We start from the raw sequence: 15,858 nt of genomic DNA, 5'->3' as shown, positions 1-15,858 counted from the left end.
CTGGACGAGGTGTATTAGGTTGTTAGCAACAAAAAAAAAGCCAAAAGAAAAAACCCAACCTTCTAAAAGGAATGAATAAGAGTGGAGCTCTTAGGACAACTAAGAACAATACCTCAGCCCAACATAATAGGGAAGCTGACGTTGCAGCCAATTACCTGTCAGATCAATTGTGAGGAACGTAATCTTGACCGGTAGGGTCAGCTAAAAAGACTTTGGGTATAGATAGTATCTACCTCTTTCTCATTCTAGAAGGATGTGATACAAAACTGATAAGTGAAGATAGTAGGCTAACACACAAGAGGTAGGGCACAATCCTGTTGATATTCCCAGTTTCCAGATAGAGGTGCCTCAGACGATAAAATAGCACCTGTTCAAAGAGAGAAGCCTGGGAAGATGGACTCGCCAGGATTGAACAGAATAACTGTTGTGGTGGCAACCACTTATTTGCATATGCGAATAACATAACACTATAAATGGCAAGCCTAGGTTGGCCTTGGTGTGTCTTACTCAAATGCCACCAGAAGTGACGCCGAAGAGCGTACATGTCCTCCCACCAAGACTCTCTGACTCGATACCGTCATTTGTACATATTGTAAATATACCTTTCCTTTAATACACTTATTATTGCGTTATCTTGTTGTTTGCGTCTTCATTGTATTTCCTTACTAATTATTGTTCAACCTTGCAACCACAACAATAACAATCTCAGTTCAACAGAACAAGGCAGCTGATGCTGCGAGTGCTCACCTGTCAGCCACTGTGGTAACAGGCTGCCTTAGTCTGTCAGTCTGAGGTATTAGTCTGGATAGTTCAAGAAGATTCAATCTACCAACCTTTATTTTTTCATTTTGAAGGAAGGGTTAGTTTATCGCTAACTACTTAAAGCATTCTTAGAGGCAAGCCCCAATGGGGCTGCTCAGGTATTTTTACAGGACTACAGTGTGTCATCTCTTGAGCACCGGCCTTTTATCCTAACTTTATGGCCTTGTTTCGCATCTTCCTGCACTGGCAGGGCTACCCTGGTGTTGTCTGGGGCAAATAGACAAAATGAAGTGTGAACCCATCTGCTCTTCTTAAGATATTGAGCACTTTTTGAAGATTATATATCTAAAGTTTAAGGTTAATTAGATTTTCTTGAATAAAATAGTGTAAAAAAAAACAACATATTGATGTTAGTTTTTCTGGGCAACGCGGTCTTTAAACATACTTGCTCTATCTAGGATATTGAGCACTTTTTATTACTATATACAACTTTCCAGGTATGATATTGTACTATTACTCTGATGACCCCTAGGCAACGCCGAGTAGATTTTCTTGTATAAAATAGTAAAACAAAATATAATGACGTTGTTTTTTTTTCCTGGAAGTAGATAACGTTTATGCGAAAATTCTTTTTTCTTTTTTGACACAACGTACTCGAATCTGTGCTTATAATATAAAAGTGTGTGTGTGTGTGTGTGTGTGTGTGTGTGTGTGTGTGTGTGTGTGTGTGTGTGTGTGTTAGTTCCCTACAGACTCCGAAACGGCTGAGCTGATTTTTTTTAAAATTTCAGACAAACGTACTCTACGTATCCGGGAGTATTCTTAGATAGGTTTTGTATCGGAATGCCTCTGATAAATAACAGAAATAAAAAAAAATCCAATTAAAGAAGGATCAGTCCGATTTTTGTCCAAAGTTATTACCCTTATACGGCCTAACATCGCAAGTGCAGTTGAGAAATTTATTACGACAAAAATAGAAAGGGTCTGGTGTATAAAATCAACAATAGGTTCTTTGATAAGACAGGGGCACGTTCGAAATTAATGTTTCTGTTTAAAACACAATTTATACTTGACCTTGGCATTTTAAACTTTTAATTCAAGCCATTGTATAAAAATAATTTTAGAAAATCGACAGTAGGTTCTCTACAGTGTAATGTATTATGGACTAAATCACTGGAGGAGGCATGTGAAGCTTCCTCCTGGTGCACAGCGGTGTGCCCCCCACTAGAGACGTCAATCAAGCGACTAAATTGAAAAAAATTTCGATGACAATAAAAGTATTGGAAGTGTGGAACATTCGTTGATGCTCATTCAATCCCGGGCAACGTCGGGTCTCCCTGCTAGTATTTTACTAAGCCTTCTCTAGCTGACGGTGATCAGTCTGCTATATGTTTATTAAGATGATTAAAGCATCATAAAGTTAGATTAATATTTCCCGTCATCTTGCCGCATCGAATATCCATTCTTTTTAGCCTAATTAGGTTGATTATATATATATATATATATATATATATATATATATATATATATATATATATATATATATATATATACGTATGTATTAATCTGTGATTCGCCACTAAGCTTATACTGAGGTCACATGTGAAACAGGTTTTAATCACTTGTTTTGTTCCTCTGCCCGTCTTCATTAAAAAAGTAAAGGTAAAATATTGCTATTTTCTGCTTCTTGACTTTTGATTTATGTCATTTTGTTGTTTTTTTTTTAACAAAATATTTCAAATAAGCGTTAAATTCAAGATTATGTTTCTGAATTATCTGGAATACGATCAATTTACGTGATTTTTGGAATATGAGATATTTTCGTTTTATCACAGGTACATGCATCACACAGATACAAGATTACGTTTCTCAGTTATCTGGAATATGATTAATTTACGTGATTTTTGGAATATAAGATATTTTCATTTCGTTACAGGTGCATACATCACAGATTTTATTTCTTTATTTTGTTTTTTTTTTTAATCTAGGGGAAATTCTGGACAAGGACCGATAAATTATTGGGGAGTAATTTCGCAACTGTATTTCCTTAAAAATAATTTATGGCATCAATAGTAAAGTTTGCTGAAAAATATTATATGAAATCGCTTTTGAAAAATCAATTTTAACGCCATTTAACGCAAACTTAAATTTCATTAAACTTCCTAGGATTTTCTTATGAAGAATTTGGGAAGTTGTATTAGTCGTTGTGAAAAATTATTAAATAAATGTCAGAGATTTAATTAAAAATGTATAATTATTTGGCATATATATATATATATATATATATATATATATATATATATTATTCTTTTTGAAATCACCAAAATATTATATTTTGTTAGTTTGGTAGCAAACATAGTTGTTTCCTTGTGGTCGCCCCCGTATATCACAGAATTGGCGGAAAGAACGGGGGGGGGGTGCTTTATACCGACATTGAACACCTCTTCTGGCAGATGTTTACCGACCTACCACAGACCGAATATGTGACACAACGTCAGGAAAGTGGGACTTGAAAAGCCAGAACCCTAGAGAAATAACATTCTTCAAAAGTTTAAATGTAATGTGAACAGACATTTAGTTGCTAAACTCTCCATAGTCCATTGTTAAACATGATCCCAAATAGTAACGCTTTACGTTCCAAGTGGCAATGTGCCTTGTTTGGGGGGGGGGGGGGGTGAAAAATAAAATTTAAAAAAGAAAAAAAAAAGAAAAGAAAAGAACTTCCGCTCTTATGAAAATCGTCGTATAAAATATGGACAGTTGTATTATTCGTTATATTATTTATTAAATAAATGTCAAAAACTTAATCAAAAATCTATAATTACTTGATTTTCTTTTTTTAGATAAGGATTGATTATTCGTATTATTTGGATTCTTTGGACTTCTGTTCTCATCTTAAGTGTTAGTTTCACAACGTTTCGGTCAATGTAATCTCTAACCTTCCTAAGGTGTATCTTGTCGAATTTGAGAATCTTTCTGTCAAGCTTGGGGATCTTTCTGCCGAATTCAGAAATCTACACGGAATTCCGAATGGAACTCTTGTATTTATTCATGAAGGTAACACGCTGTCGTTCTATCAGACATCAGCAGATAGAAGTGCCAAGCAATTTGCAGCTGTATTCTTAGTGTCGCCTGCATTAAGGATTGAACCTTCAATCTCCAAAAGAGTGTAACTTACAACTGAATTTTACAAAGTAGTTTATCCACCAAGCCTTGTGGCTGAAAGATTACCGAGTTTGACAGAAAGATTACCGAGTTCGGCAAAATACACCTGAAGAAGGTCGGAGGTTACATCAACCAAAACGTGAAAATAAGGTGAGAACAGTAGTGACAAGAATCCAAATAATAGGGAATTCAAGATTGTCTTCTCTTTATGGCTTCCGGTTTCCGCTTTGCTGACGATGGTGACAAGCAAGATTTGGTCCCTTCTGATTAATGATTATCTTTCTTTCGGATAATGTGAAAGTCCCCTCTCCCCATTCATCCTGTTAAGAATGTTTTTCTTGTCCGCTTAACCATGTCCAGCCAAATGAACGGTAGAACCAGGAAATCAAAAAATAGCAGACAATATGACCCAAATAATTTTGGTACTGTTTTTTTTTTTTTTTTGAATGATGCATCACCACTTATCAAGGCCAAAAAACATTTAAGGATAAGGGTTAATAATATGGATAGGTTGTCAGTTGAATGATGAAGAATATTATGATTATAATGCTTATTTAATCATATGTATTAATGGGTTATAACTATGGAGAGAGTTTATTTAGAATAGGGGATTTATGCTATGTCCGTATAGTTTAGTGAGGGTATCGGTTTGTTTATACCAATACCCCCCACTAAAATATAAGCACATAGCAAAAAAATCCCTATTCAATTCACTTACCATATATTCTTCCCAAGAGTTTAATCACGCATATTCCTTACATATATTTAACCCACCATGGAATAGGTGATTAACCCACCATGGCATAGGTGGTTAACCCACCACTGCATAGGTGGTATACACCTACCTTCATTATATAATAAAAACTATATTCCTTCTATATCACAGAGATCACTTTAGTTCTCCCAACTCCAAACAGTCTCATTTTTTTATTTCTTGCTGCACAATTATTTCGCTCCTAATGTAACTATCGGTAGACGTCACATCCCTATTATGTTACCTGACATCTTCTCTCCTCTTCTGATGAGAAGCATTAGGCTTGGAAATACCATGGTATAAAGAGTTCTTACTTATCCTACACAATTAATGTATCGTCCTTAAAGAATCTATCTATCTATAAAAGTGAAATTGTGTGTGTGTCTGTGTGTGTATATTTCCCTACCAAACTACTCTGTCAATTTTCGCTCTACAGACGGGAGATTTGAGATAAGGGTTATTGAGATTTGGGAAAATTTGCTTAATCGTTTTTGGCCAGAAATTTGGAAACTCTACCAAACTCCTCTGACAATTATGGGTCTAAACACTTGAAACTTTAGATTTAAGTTACATGGATATAGATTAAACTTTTTAACTAAATTTGAGCCCAAAACAATAAATGTGAAGGGGGTCAAAATTGGGGTCAAAGTTTTAAAAAATTGACCTCTGCGATCTCTACCAAATTACTCAGCCAATTTTTGGCTTAAACATTTGAAATTTTACATAAAGTATATATATATATATATATATATATATATATATATATATAGGGCAAGTCTTTGGCCGAAAATTTGGCTGCCAAGGGATCAAAGTTCAAAAGATTTGACCTTTGCGGTCTCTAGTAAACTATTCAGCCAATTTTGGGCCTAAGCATTTGAAATTTTAAATAACGGGTTAGCAGGCATTTATTTATAACAGAAGATATATTTCCACACACATACATATATATATATATATATATGTATATATATGTGTATATATATATATGTATATATATGTGTATATATATATATATATGTATATATATGTGTATATATATATATATATATGTATATATATATGTATATATATGTGTATATATATATGTATATATATATGTATATATGTGTATATATATGTATATATATATATGTATATATATGTGTATATATATATATATATATATATATATATATATATATATATACTAGCAGGCAACCCGTCGTAAAATACGCTTAAATATGGACCCAATATATATATAGCAATGATTTAAAAAGTTTTTAAAAAAATAACTCATGTGCCGCCACCAAGAATCGAAACCAAAACGTTTAGCTTACGATTTACTTTTTCCTTCAACGTTAATGGCTGAACTATAAAAACACGTTTACTGCAAAGCTAAAAATTAAAATATGAACCAATAGCTATTACGTCACGCATGCATATTCATAATGCCGTCGTCTGACCTTCACTTGGTAAATTTAATCTTTTTTTTAAATTTTCACACTTTTACACCAATTTTCCCCAGCTAAAACTCAAATATAAAGTTTCATATGGATTCGAATACCCTATATATGAAGTTTCATGTCTGTAGACCAAAAACTGATGGAGGAGTTTGGTAGGCAAAATTTTTTAAACAAAGATATATACGCATACATAACTATATATAGAAAGAGTTTTGCGTTAATATAACTTACACGGTACTAATGCACTTATTGATCTGTGCTGAAATCATAACGTTATTATTTAAAAAGCCATTCTTAACATGGGGAGGGGAGGGTGTTTTGTACCTATTCTATACTATAACCTTACAATTGAATAAAAAACATATCATAAAACTTTAATTAAACTTGGAAATATGATTTAAAAAATAGCGTGGATCAGTAAGTGCACTAGCACCACTTACGCAGATATTACGTAAATATAAATCATGTAGAATATCTGCATGAATATAATTACACGTAATAGTTAACTAAAGATGATCATGCCATAAGAAAACGAAAAAAAAACTAGTAGGGAATTAACATGAATGTTTAAAAGAATATGCAAATTAGCAGATAAATACAATTCAACGACCATATATAAAAGTTGTATTTTCTTTTTAAATAAATAGAAAAAAGGGTTTTTAATATGAATATCAATACACACAACAAAACAAATTTGTAGGAATATATATATATATATATATATATATATATATATATTATTTTATAGTATTTTATATAATATTATATACTAGCTGTGCCCTGCCACGCGTTGCTGTGGCTCGATTTGGTGTAACGGAAAAATCCCCATATTAAGAACGCCTCTAACCTCCCCATATTAATAATGGCTTTTGGAATGAATACCACAATTCTCCCCATGTTAAGAACTGCTTTCGGAATAAACACCCCCAACCTACCTATGTTAAAAATTGTTGAGGTGGACCTAATGTGAAAAGTTACCTTTTGTTTTTTTTTAAATAAATTGTTAGTTGAAAGCACAGGATAGTTACTAAACACCCTTCCCTCCCCATGGTAAGAATGGCTAAAAAATAACGTTTTTTTGGGGAAGAAACTTATCTGTATTTCATCTAACAATTTTTTTAATGAAGAAAAAGCATTCATATTTTCTTATAAAAAACAACTTCTGTTAAAAAAAAGTGTACTTTCAATTTTGTTAAAAGTTTTCTGAAAAAAAAAGAAAAAAAAGCTTTAACCTAAAAATTTACGGTAAAAAAAAGCAAAACCCCAACAATCGACTGACGTATACTTTCACAATTTTTTTTATAATTTCACAATATCTTTTTTTAATAATAAATTGTTAGTTGAAAGCACAGAATAGTTACAAAACACCCTCCCTTCTCCAATGAAAAAAAATAATAAATAAAAAAGGTATTATTTCAGCACAATACAAAAAAAAAATGCAGAAAAACTGTACTTTCGCCTAACAATTTATAGTTTTAATAAAAAAATAAAATTTTGGGTACTTATATATTTTTGTTACTGTGCTGAAATAATAATGTTATAATTAATAAATAAGACATTCTTAACATGGGCAGGATGTTTTTTTAGCTAATCTGTGCCTACACCTTACAAGTAAAAAATAATAATAAATTGTTAGCTGAAAGCACAGAATGGTTACAAAACACCCTCCCCTCTCCAATGAAAATCTGTGCTTACCTCTTACAGGTAAAAAAAAAAAGAAAGATATCGTGAAACTTTAATTTAACCTAAAGAAACTATTTAAAAAATAGCGTGATATCAAAAATGCATAAGCACCAAAATTTGGTTTAATTTTACAGGAGATATTGTTGCCGGGTGTATGGTAACCGTACTATTTTTTTATAGTTTTTTTTATTATTATCTAATTGTAAGGTGGAAGCACAAAATAGTTAGAAAAGACTCTCACCTCCTCATTATTTCAAATACTGACTTTATATTTCAGCATGGCACCAAAAGTACATAAATACCGAAAATTTCATTGGTATTGTTCAAAGTTTTTCATGTTAAATGAAATAAAACACATGTAATGATTTCAAAACTTCATCTTTCAGTTTATTGTTTTAATTTGTTAAGCACATGATCACATTTTCAGTAAGTATGTTATTATAGTTTACCCACTTAAAGTTTGTAAAACATGTAAACAAACTTTTGCTCGATACGAGTGACGACTTTTAAGAGTCCGTTTTAGTGATTACCTGGTTCGAGGATATATGTACAACTAAACGGCAAATCTGCCCAAAAAATCAGGTATTATTTTACTTAAAGGCCCGTCTCACATTCGTATATAACAAAGTATTTTTTTTTTTTTGTAGATTTCGGTGTGCTGAAAACGAATCTGCAGACCGTTTCCGTCGCAAAAAAAGTGGGTGATCACTTTTCGATGTAAATTTGAGTTAGAATGAGCACCCACTTTGTGGCCACCTCAGAAAGCGGCATTTTTTGTGTGTTTATTGGCCGATAACTCATGAACACTGGGACTATTTTCCATTTCACAGCCCTCGCCTTTGTTTATGCTACGCGTGAGCATAAACGAAGGCTGGTAAATATGCACTCGCATACCGAACTGCCTTGTCCAAAAACCTTTTAGCCAATAAACACAAAAGAAAATGCCCCCTCTCTCAGGTGGCCAGAAAGTGGATGCTCATGTTAAGCTAAAGTAACATGGAAAAGTGATGACCCACTTTTCGAAAAGGTAATTTCTTCATATCATGAGAAGTATTTTCTTTTTTTGCGACAGAAACGATTTGCAGAGTGGTTTTTAGCACACGGAAATCTAAAAAAAAAAAAAAAAATCTGTTATATACAAACGTGAGACGGATCGTTAAAAAAAAACAGAAAAAATAGCAAAAAAAAAACAAAACAAAACAAACAAAAACACAGCAAAAAAAAAACAGAAAAAATAGCAAAAAAAAACAAAACAAAACAAACAAAAACACAGCAAAAAAAACAGAAAAAATAGCAAAAGAAAAACAAAACAAACAAAAACACAGCAAAAAAAAACAGAAAAAATAGCAAAAAAAACAAAACAAAACAAACAAAAACACAGCAAAAAAAACAGAAAAAATAGCAAAAAAAAACAAAACAAAACAAACAAAAACACAGCAAAAAAACAGAAAAAATAGCAAAAAAAACAAAACAAAACAAACAAAAACACAGCAAAAAAAAACAGAAAAAATAGCAAAAAAAAACAACAAAAAACAAACAAAAACACAGCAAAAAAAATGGAATCTTTGAAATCGAGATGTCGTTAGATGCCGTGAAAAAAGAACTAAACAATTAAAATGTAATGTTTGATAAACAAATGCCCAGTTGTTTGGGTGTGTGTGTGTAAGGTGGGTGGGGGATAGGGGTAAAAGTAAAGAATAAGCGAAGAAATAACCCTGTTTAAATATCCAAATAAAAACGATGTTAAACTTCTGTAAAAAGATCGCCCCCACCCCCCCCAAAAAAAACAGGGAACAAACGTAAAATGTCTTCCAAAAAATAAATCTGAAAAAATAGAAAGCATAAATCAGAGAAAAAGACGATGGACCTGGTCTGAAAAACGAAAACAATAAAACACAGCGCCAAGCGAAAAGCGCAAAAAAAAAAAAAAGAAAATGGTGTTAAGGGGTCGCGGGGGTAGGAGGAATTTATTAGAGAGAAATAGTTTTACAACTTCCATTGATTCTAACCGATTTTGGCCGTGAACTCTCACCAGAAAGAATTATCGAGGAAGTGGAGATGTAATAGGCCTATAACACACCTCAGATACTGTGTTGCAGTTTATGCATATTACATTTGCATGTAATGTCTTGATTTTTAATCCTATTAAGGTCAAAATCGGAGGGGAAAAATGAGTTCATTTTATATATATAGAAGATAGATAGAAAAGATAGATAGAGAAGAAGAGATAGATAGAAGATAGATATATAGATAGATAGATAGAAGAAAGAAGATAGAAGAAGAAGAAGAAAAAGAAGATAGATAGAAGAAGATAGAAAAGAAGAAGAGATAGATAGAGAAGAGAAGATAGAGATTACAAATATGTGTCACAAATAAACCATATATATGTATATATAAATGACATTATCTGTTTGTCTGAGGAACGGTCTCTTGAACCTTGATATATATAGGAATTGGATTTGTGGAACAAATTTGATTTGGCATTTAGCCGGTAAAATATCTGCTAAGGGGTCAAAATTAAAAACAAAATTTTTATATTTTGGAATATTTCCGATTAGTATATCTATCTATCTATCTATCTATCTATCTATCTATCTATCTAAATAAAAGTGAACGTGTCTGTGTGTCTGTGTTTTTGTCTGTGTCTGTGTACATTTCCCTACGCAATTTTTAGTCTACAGACTCGAAATTTGATATACAGTGTACTGAGATTTGGAAAAATCTATGTGATTGGTTTTCGGCCAGAAATTTGGCTGTTAAGGGGTCAAAGTTCAACGATAAATTTTAAAGGGTCATAATAGGGGTCAAAGTTTAAAAAAATCTTGTTTCCATACATTATCATGCTGTGTACACATGCCTGATAGATTCTTCTCTTGGTCGAAAATGGCAGAAGTTATCTGAACTTACTTCATTCACTGCTAATTCTTGCTATTACGCTAGCACCTGTTCAACCCTGTTCTCCTTCTGTAAAGTTTTTTTTTTTTTTTTTTTTACATAGGCATCACCACATTATCAAGGCCAAGAGGCCACTCAAGGATAAGGGTTAAAGAGTGTACAGTAGAAATTGGACAATATAGTAATCATTAGTAATGAAAATTTGGTAAATTTGACAACTTATATGGAACGGCTCATCAAGAACTTAAAGTGTTAATTATCTCCCCTTGCTATGCTATATTTACAAGGTGATGAACTATCACTAGAGCGATTAATTTTTTTTTTTTTTACATGGGGGTCACCACTTATGGAGGCTCGAAGGCCACTCAGGGATAAGGGTTATTGCGTGTACAGTAATCAATGAGATAGTATTGTAGTAATCATTAGTATTGAGGGTTTTGATAGAGTGTCTTACTTAAGGGGGCGGTTTGTCAAGAGTTTGTTTATATTGGACTTGAAGTCGTCCAAGTTGTAGTCCGGTGGGAAATAGGCAAAGGCAGAGAGTTCCACTGGCGTGCAGTTCTAAGAAAGAAGCTTTGCTCATGGAATCTACGTTTGGATTTAGGCACAGATAAAGAGTGGGGAAAATTATTGGCAGTAGTTTCAGCCAGACGCGTGTTTCTCATGAAACATTGGCGAGGGGGGACGAGGGATTGGAGCTCAGACGAGCACCTTCCATGGAAATAGCGATAAAACAAAGACAGGCTCTTCTGTGGGAGATAGGTTGCAGGGAAGAGAAAACGGCATCCCCCACTAAACTACGAAGTCTATTTTGTACTCTGTCAAGGCAGGATAGGCTGTTTTTAGCAGATCCTGCCCAAATGTGGCAGTCTAGAACCAAAATCATGTAATGGATTTTGATCCAAATTGTAGAAAGGATTCCAGACATGAGGTTTAGTATCATGAAATCTCGATTTTAATCTTCATAAAGAGACATAAAAGTGGTGAAAAACTGTTCTGTTTGGCAAATTAATTTGCTTATGTGTGCGTATATATATACATACATATATATATATACATACATATATATATATATATATATATATATATATATATATATATATATATATATATAGTTATAAAATTAAGTTTAAATAAAATTTCAATATGATAAACCTACCAGGAAAAAAAAAGCTCTTAAAAAAGCGATTAAGAAGAGCAAAAAATAGAATAAGTTAAAAGGGTAAAGATTAAAATTATATAGGAACTTTATTAAATTATCAAGTGAATAACAACAGGGTGTATTCTTTTTACCATTATTTTTTGCATAATGCCGACTTTTCATCTCATCTGATGAGAAGGATTTAGCTTCGAAATGCCATAGCCTAAAGAGGTTTCTCCCTTTTTTCGCTTTCTGTAACCCTTATTGATGTGATAATGTAATAAAGTTTCAATGTAACTTTACTCTTTGTACTTTTAACTTATATATATATATGTGTTTGTGTGTTTGTGTGTTTGTGTGTGTGTGTTTGTGTGTGTGTGTTTGTGTGTTTGTGTGTGTGCTTGTGTGTTTGTGTGTGTTTGTGTGTGTGTGTGTGTGTTTGTGTGTTTGTGTGTGTTTGTGTGTGCTTGTGTGTGTTTGTGTGTGTTTGTGTGTGTGTGTGTGTTTGTGTGTTTGTGCGTGTTTGTGTGTGCGTGTGTGTTTGTGTGTGTTTGTGTGTTTGTGTGTTTGTGTGTGTGTGCTTGTGTGTGCTTGTGTGTGTTTGTGTGTGTTTGTGTGCTTGTGTGTTTGTGATGTTTGTGTGTGTGTGTGCGTTTGTGTGTGTTTGTGTGTTTGTGTGTGTGTGTGTTTGTGTGTGTGTGTGTTTGTGTGTGTTTGTGTGTGTTTGTGCGTGTTTGTGTGTGTTTGTGTGTGTGTGTTTGTGTTTGTGTGTGTGTGTGTTTGTCTGTGTGTATGTTTGTGTGTTTGTGTGTGTTTGTGTGTGTGTGTTTTTGTTTGTGTGTGTGTTTGTGTGTGTGTGTGTGTGTTTGTATGTGTGTGTTTGTGTGTGATTGTGTGTGTTTGTGTGTGTGTTTGTGTGTGTGTGTTTGTGTGTTCGTGTTTGTGTGTGTGTGTCTGTGTGTGTTTGTGTATGTGTGTGTTTGTGTGTGTTTGTGTGTGTGTGTGTTTGTGTGTGTTTGTGTGTGTTTGTGTGTGTGTGTGTTTGTATGTGTGTGATTGTGTGTGATTGTGTGTGTTTGTGTGTGTGTTTGTGTGTGTGTGTTTGTGTGTGTGTGTTTGTATGTGTGTTTGTGTTTGTTTGTGTGTTTGTGTGTGTATGTTTGTGTGTGTTTGTGTGTGCTTGTTTGTGTATGTGTGTGTGTATGTGTGTTTGTGTGTATGTGTGTGTGTGTGTGTTTATGGGTGTGGGTGTGTGTTTGTGTGTGTGTGTGTGTGTGTGTGCTTGTGTGTGTGTTTGCTTGTGTGTGTGCTTGTGTGTGTATGTGTGTTTGTGTGTGTGTGTTTATGTGTGTGTGGGTGTGTTTGTTTGTGTTTGTGTGTTTGTGTGTGTTTATGTGTGTGTGTGTTTGTGTGTGTGTTTGTGTTTGTGGTTTTGTGTTTGTGTGTGTGTTTGTGTGTGTGTGTTTATGTTTGTGTGTATGTTTGTGTGTGTGTGTTTGTGTGTTTGTGTATGTGTGTGTGTTTGTGTGTTTGTGTTTGTGTGTTTGTGTTTGTGTTTGTGTGTTTGTGTTTGTGTGTGTGTGTGTATACATGCAACAGTATATTAATATACAAAACAATATAAAACAACCAAACTATTAATATTTAAATCAAATCAAATATTAATAATAAAATTACATCATTAATAATTTTTTAAAAATCTGTTCTCAAATAAGCTAATTAAATTCATACTAAATCGATTAAATTATAATTAATGAAAAATTAAACCATTAATAATTAAAACAATTAAACTAAGTGAACTCGTATAACAATTAAAATATCAATATTTAAAACAATCAAAATATATAAAATACATAAACTATCCTTATATAAAACAATTAGAATATCAATGCATAAAGCAATTAAAATATCAATATATAAAACAATTAAAATATTAACATATAAAACTATTAAAATATTAATATATAAAACAATTAAAATATTTATATATAAAACAATTCAATATTCATATATAAAACGATTAAATATCAATATATGAAATAATAAAATATCAATATATAAAACAATAAAATATCCATTTATAAATCAATTAACAGATCAATATATAAAACAATTTTAATATCAATATACAGGGTGACCCCCAAAAAACGTAATATCTCCATTATTTATTCACCGATTGCCCTCATTTTACAGGACATGGCAGAATCAACGACCGTGAGTACACCAAGCCCCCTAGTGGGAGCTGGTACAAAGAATACACTGTGTTAAATTTCGTTCGGACAAAACACTAAGAAATGGGGCCTTATTAGAGTTGGGGCCCGTTTTATTTGGGTCACCCTGTATAAAACAATTTAAATATCCGTATATAAAACAATTAATATATTAATATATAAAACAATTAATCTATAATGTATAAAACGCTGTTGAACATGGAAGAAGGAAAATGGAGAATTTTATCTGGAAATCCTCAAATTCTGCATTTCTAATTGGTTAGTCGAACATCTTGCCAAATAATGACGTTTATCTTTCCAGTTGTTGGTTCTCATGAACTTGACTATAAATATAGATTAAAGTTTTGATTGGCACAAACGTGAGCATCTTAAAGGAGATACACATCACAGGTAAGTAAGTAATAAGCCAATGTTTCTAAACTCCTTTACTTTCATGGAATCTTCCAAATAATAGGGCTTCCTAAAGAATCCCTTCATAAGAAAATATTTTATAAGTTTATTGATTTATTTCTCCTTTATAAGGCAAGCAATATTTTTTTCGGAAATTTTTGGACGGCAATATTTCTTTCTGAATTTTATCGACGAAAAAAAGAAAAAAGAGGAAAAAAATAATTAAATTCAAAGCTCATTGTGGATAAACCGTTTAATTTTGCCATATTTGATACTGATATATATATATATATATATTTTACACAGTGATCACCACTTATCAAGGCCCGGAAGCCACTCAGGAATAAGGGTTATTGCAAGTACATTACGTTAGTGTGGAGATTTGAATAAGTGTTTACTTAAGGGGGCGGTTCATTAGGAATTTGTTAACGTTGGACTTGAAGACATCCAAGTTGTAGTCAGGTGGGAAGCAGGCAGACGAAACAGAGTTCTACAGGCGTGCAGTTCTAAGAAAGAAGCTTTGTTCATGGAATCCACATTTTGATTTAGGCATAGATAAAGAGTGAGGGAAATATTTCACAGTGGATTCAGTTAGACAGGTGTTTTTCATGAAAGATTGGTGAGGGGGGACCAGAGATTGGAGTTCAGACGAGCACCTGCCATGGAAATAACGATAAAACAAGGATAGGCTTGCAACGTCTCTTCTGTGGGAGAGAGGTTGCAGGGTAGAGAAAAGGGTATCCCCCACTAAGCCACGAAGTTTATTTTGTACCCTGTCAAGGCAGGATAGGCTGTTTTTAGCAGCTCCTGCCCAGATATGGCAACAGTATTCCATCCTTGGACGTACTTGGCTTTTATATAGATAGAGAATTGCATCAGTAGTGAGATATCTTCTGGAGCGGTAGAAGGATCCCACCATCTATCCAGCGACCTTGGCAACAGACTTGATGTATGTGTTCCATTTCAGATCAGGAGTAATGGTCAAACCCAGAAGCTTGTCAAAACACGGGGCCTCACCCAGACGAGAGCCATCCATCCCAATATATATATATATATATATATATATATATATATATATATACATATATATATTATAAAGAAATCCAGCACAGTACTCAATTAAAAGGACACTCCGAAATATAAGAACATATTTATATATTGTGTACAGAAAGTTGTTAGATGAGACAAGTCATTGGTACCGTCGGTTTCAAGCCCGATAATTAGGACCGTTTAAGATATCCTTATCAAGCTCTCTTCAGCCAATATTCGTCTAATATTCGACGAATATTGGCTGAAGAGAGCTTGATAAGGATATCTTAAACGGTCCTAATTATCGGGCTTGAAACCGACGGTACCAATGACTTGTCTCATCTAACAACTTTCTGGACACAAAAT

General features: G+C 33.1%; 1 protein-coding gene across 9 annotated transcripts in view; it reads left to right on the top strand.

Moving 5' to 3' along the window:
• The window catches only part of LOC145248871 (acidic mammalian chitinase-like), a 208,571-nt gene that overhangs the window by 134,340 nt on the left and 58,373 nt on the right, over nt 1-15,858 (top strand). For 2 of the 9 annotated variants that reach the window (XM_080110626.1, XM_080110622.1), the window contains exon 1: nt 14,437-14,463. The exons of 6 other annotated variants lie outside the window; for them this stretch is intronic. The gene's annotated coding sequence lies outside the window, so the exon portion shown is untranslated. Of the gene's footprint in view, nt 1-2,402; nt 2,425-14,436; nt 14,464-15,858 lie in introns of those variants that run through there. One more of the 9 variants, XM_080110628.1, reaches the window with a different exon arrangement.

Source organism: Euprymna scolopes, chromosome 27 (assembly GCF_053919585.1).
Source record: "Euprymna scolopes isolate OS-2025 chromosome 27, ASM5391958v1, whole genome shotgun sequence".
In the NCBI taxonomy this organism is placed as follows: Eukaryota; Metazoa; Mollusca; class Cephalopoda; order Sepiida; family Sepiolidae; genus Euprymna; species Euprymna scolopes.
The sequence above is the reverse complement of the archived record's forward strand: the minus strand, read 5'-3'. Positions and strand labels throughout refer to the sequence as shown.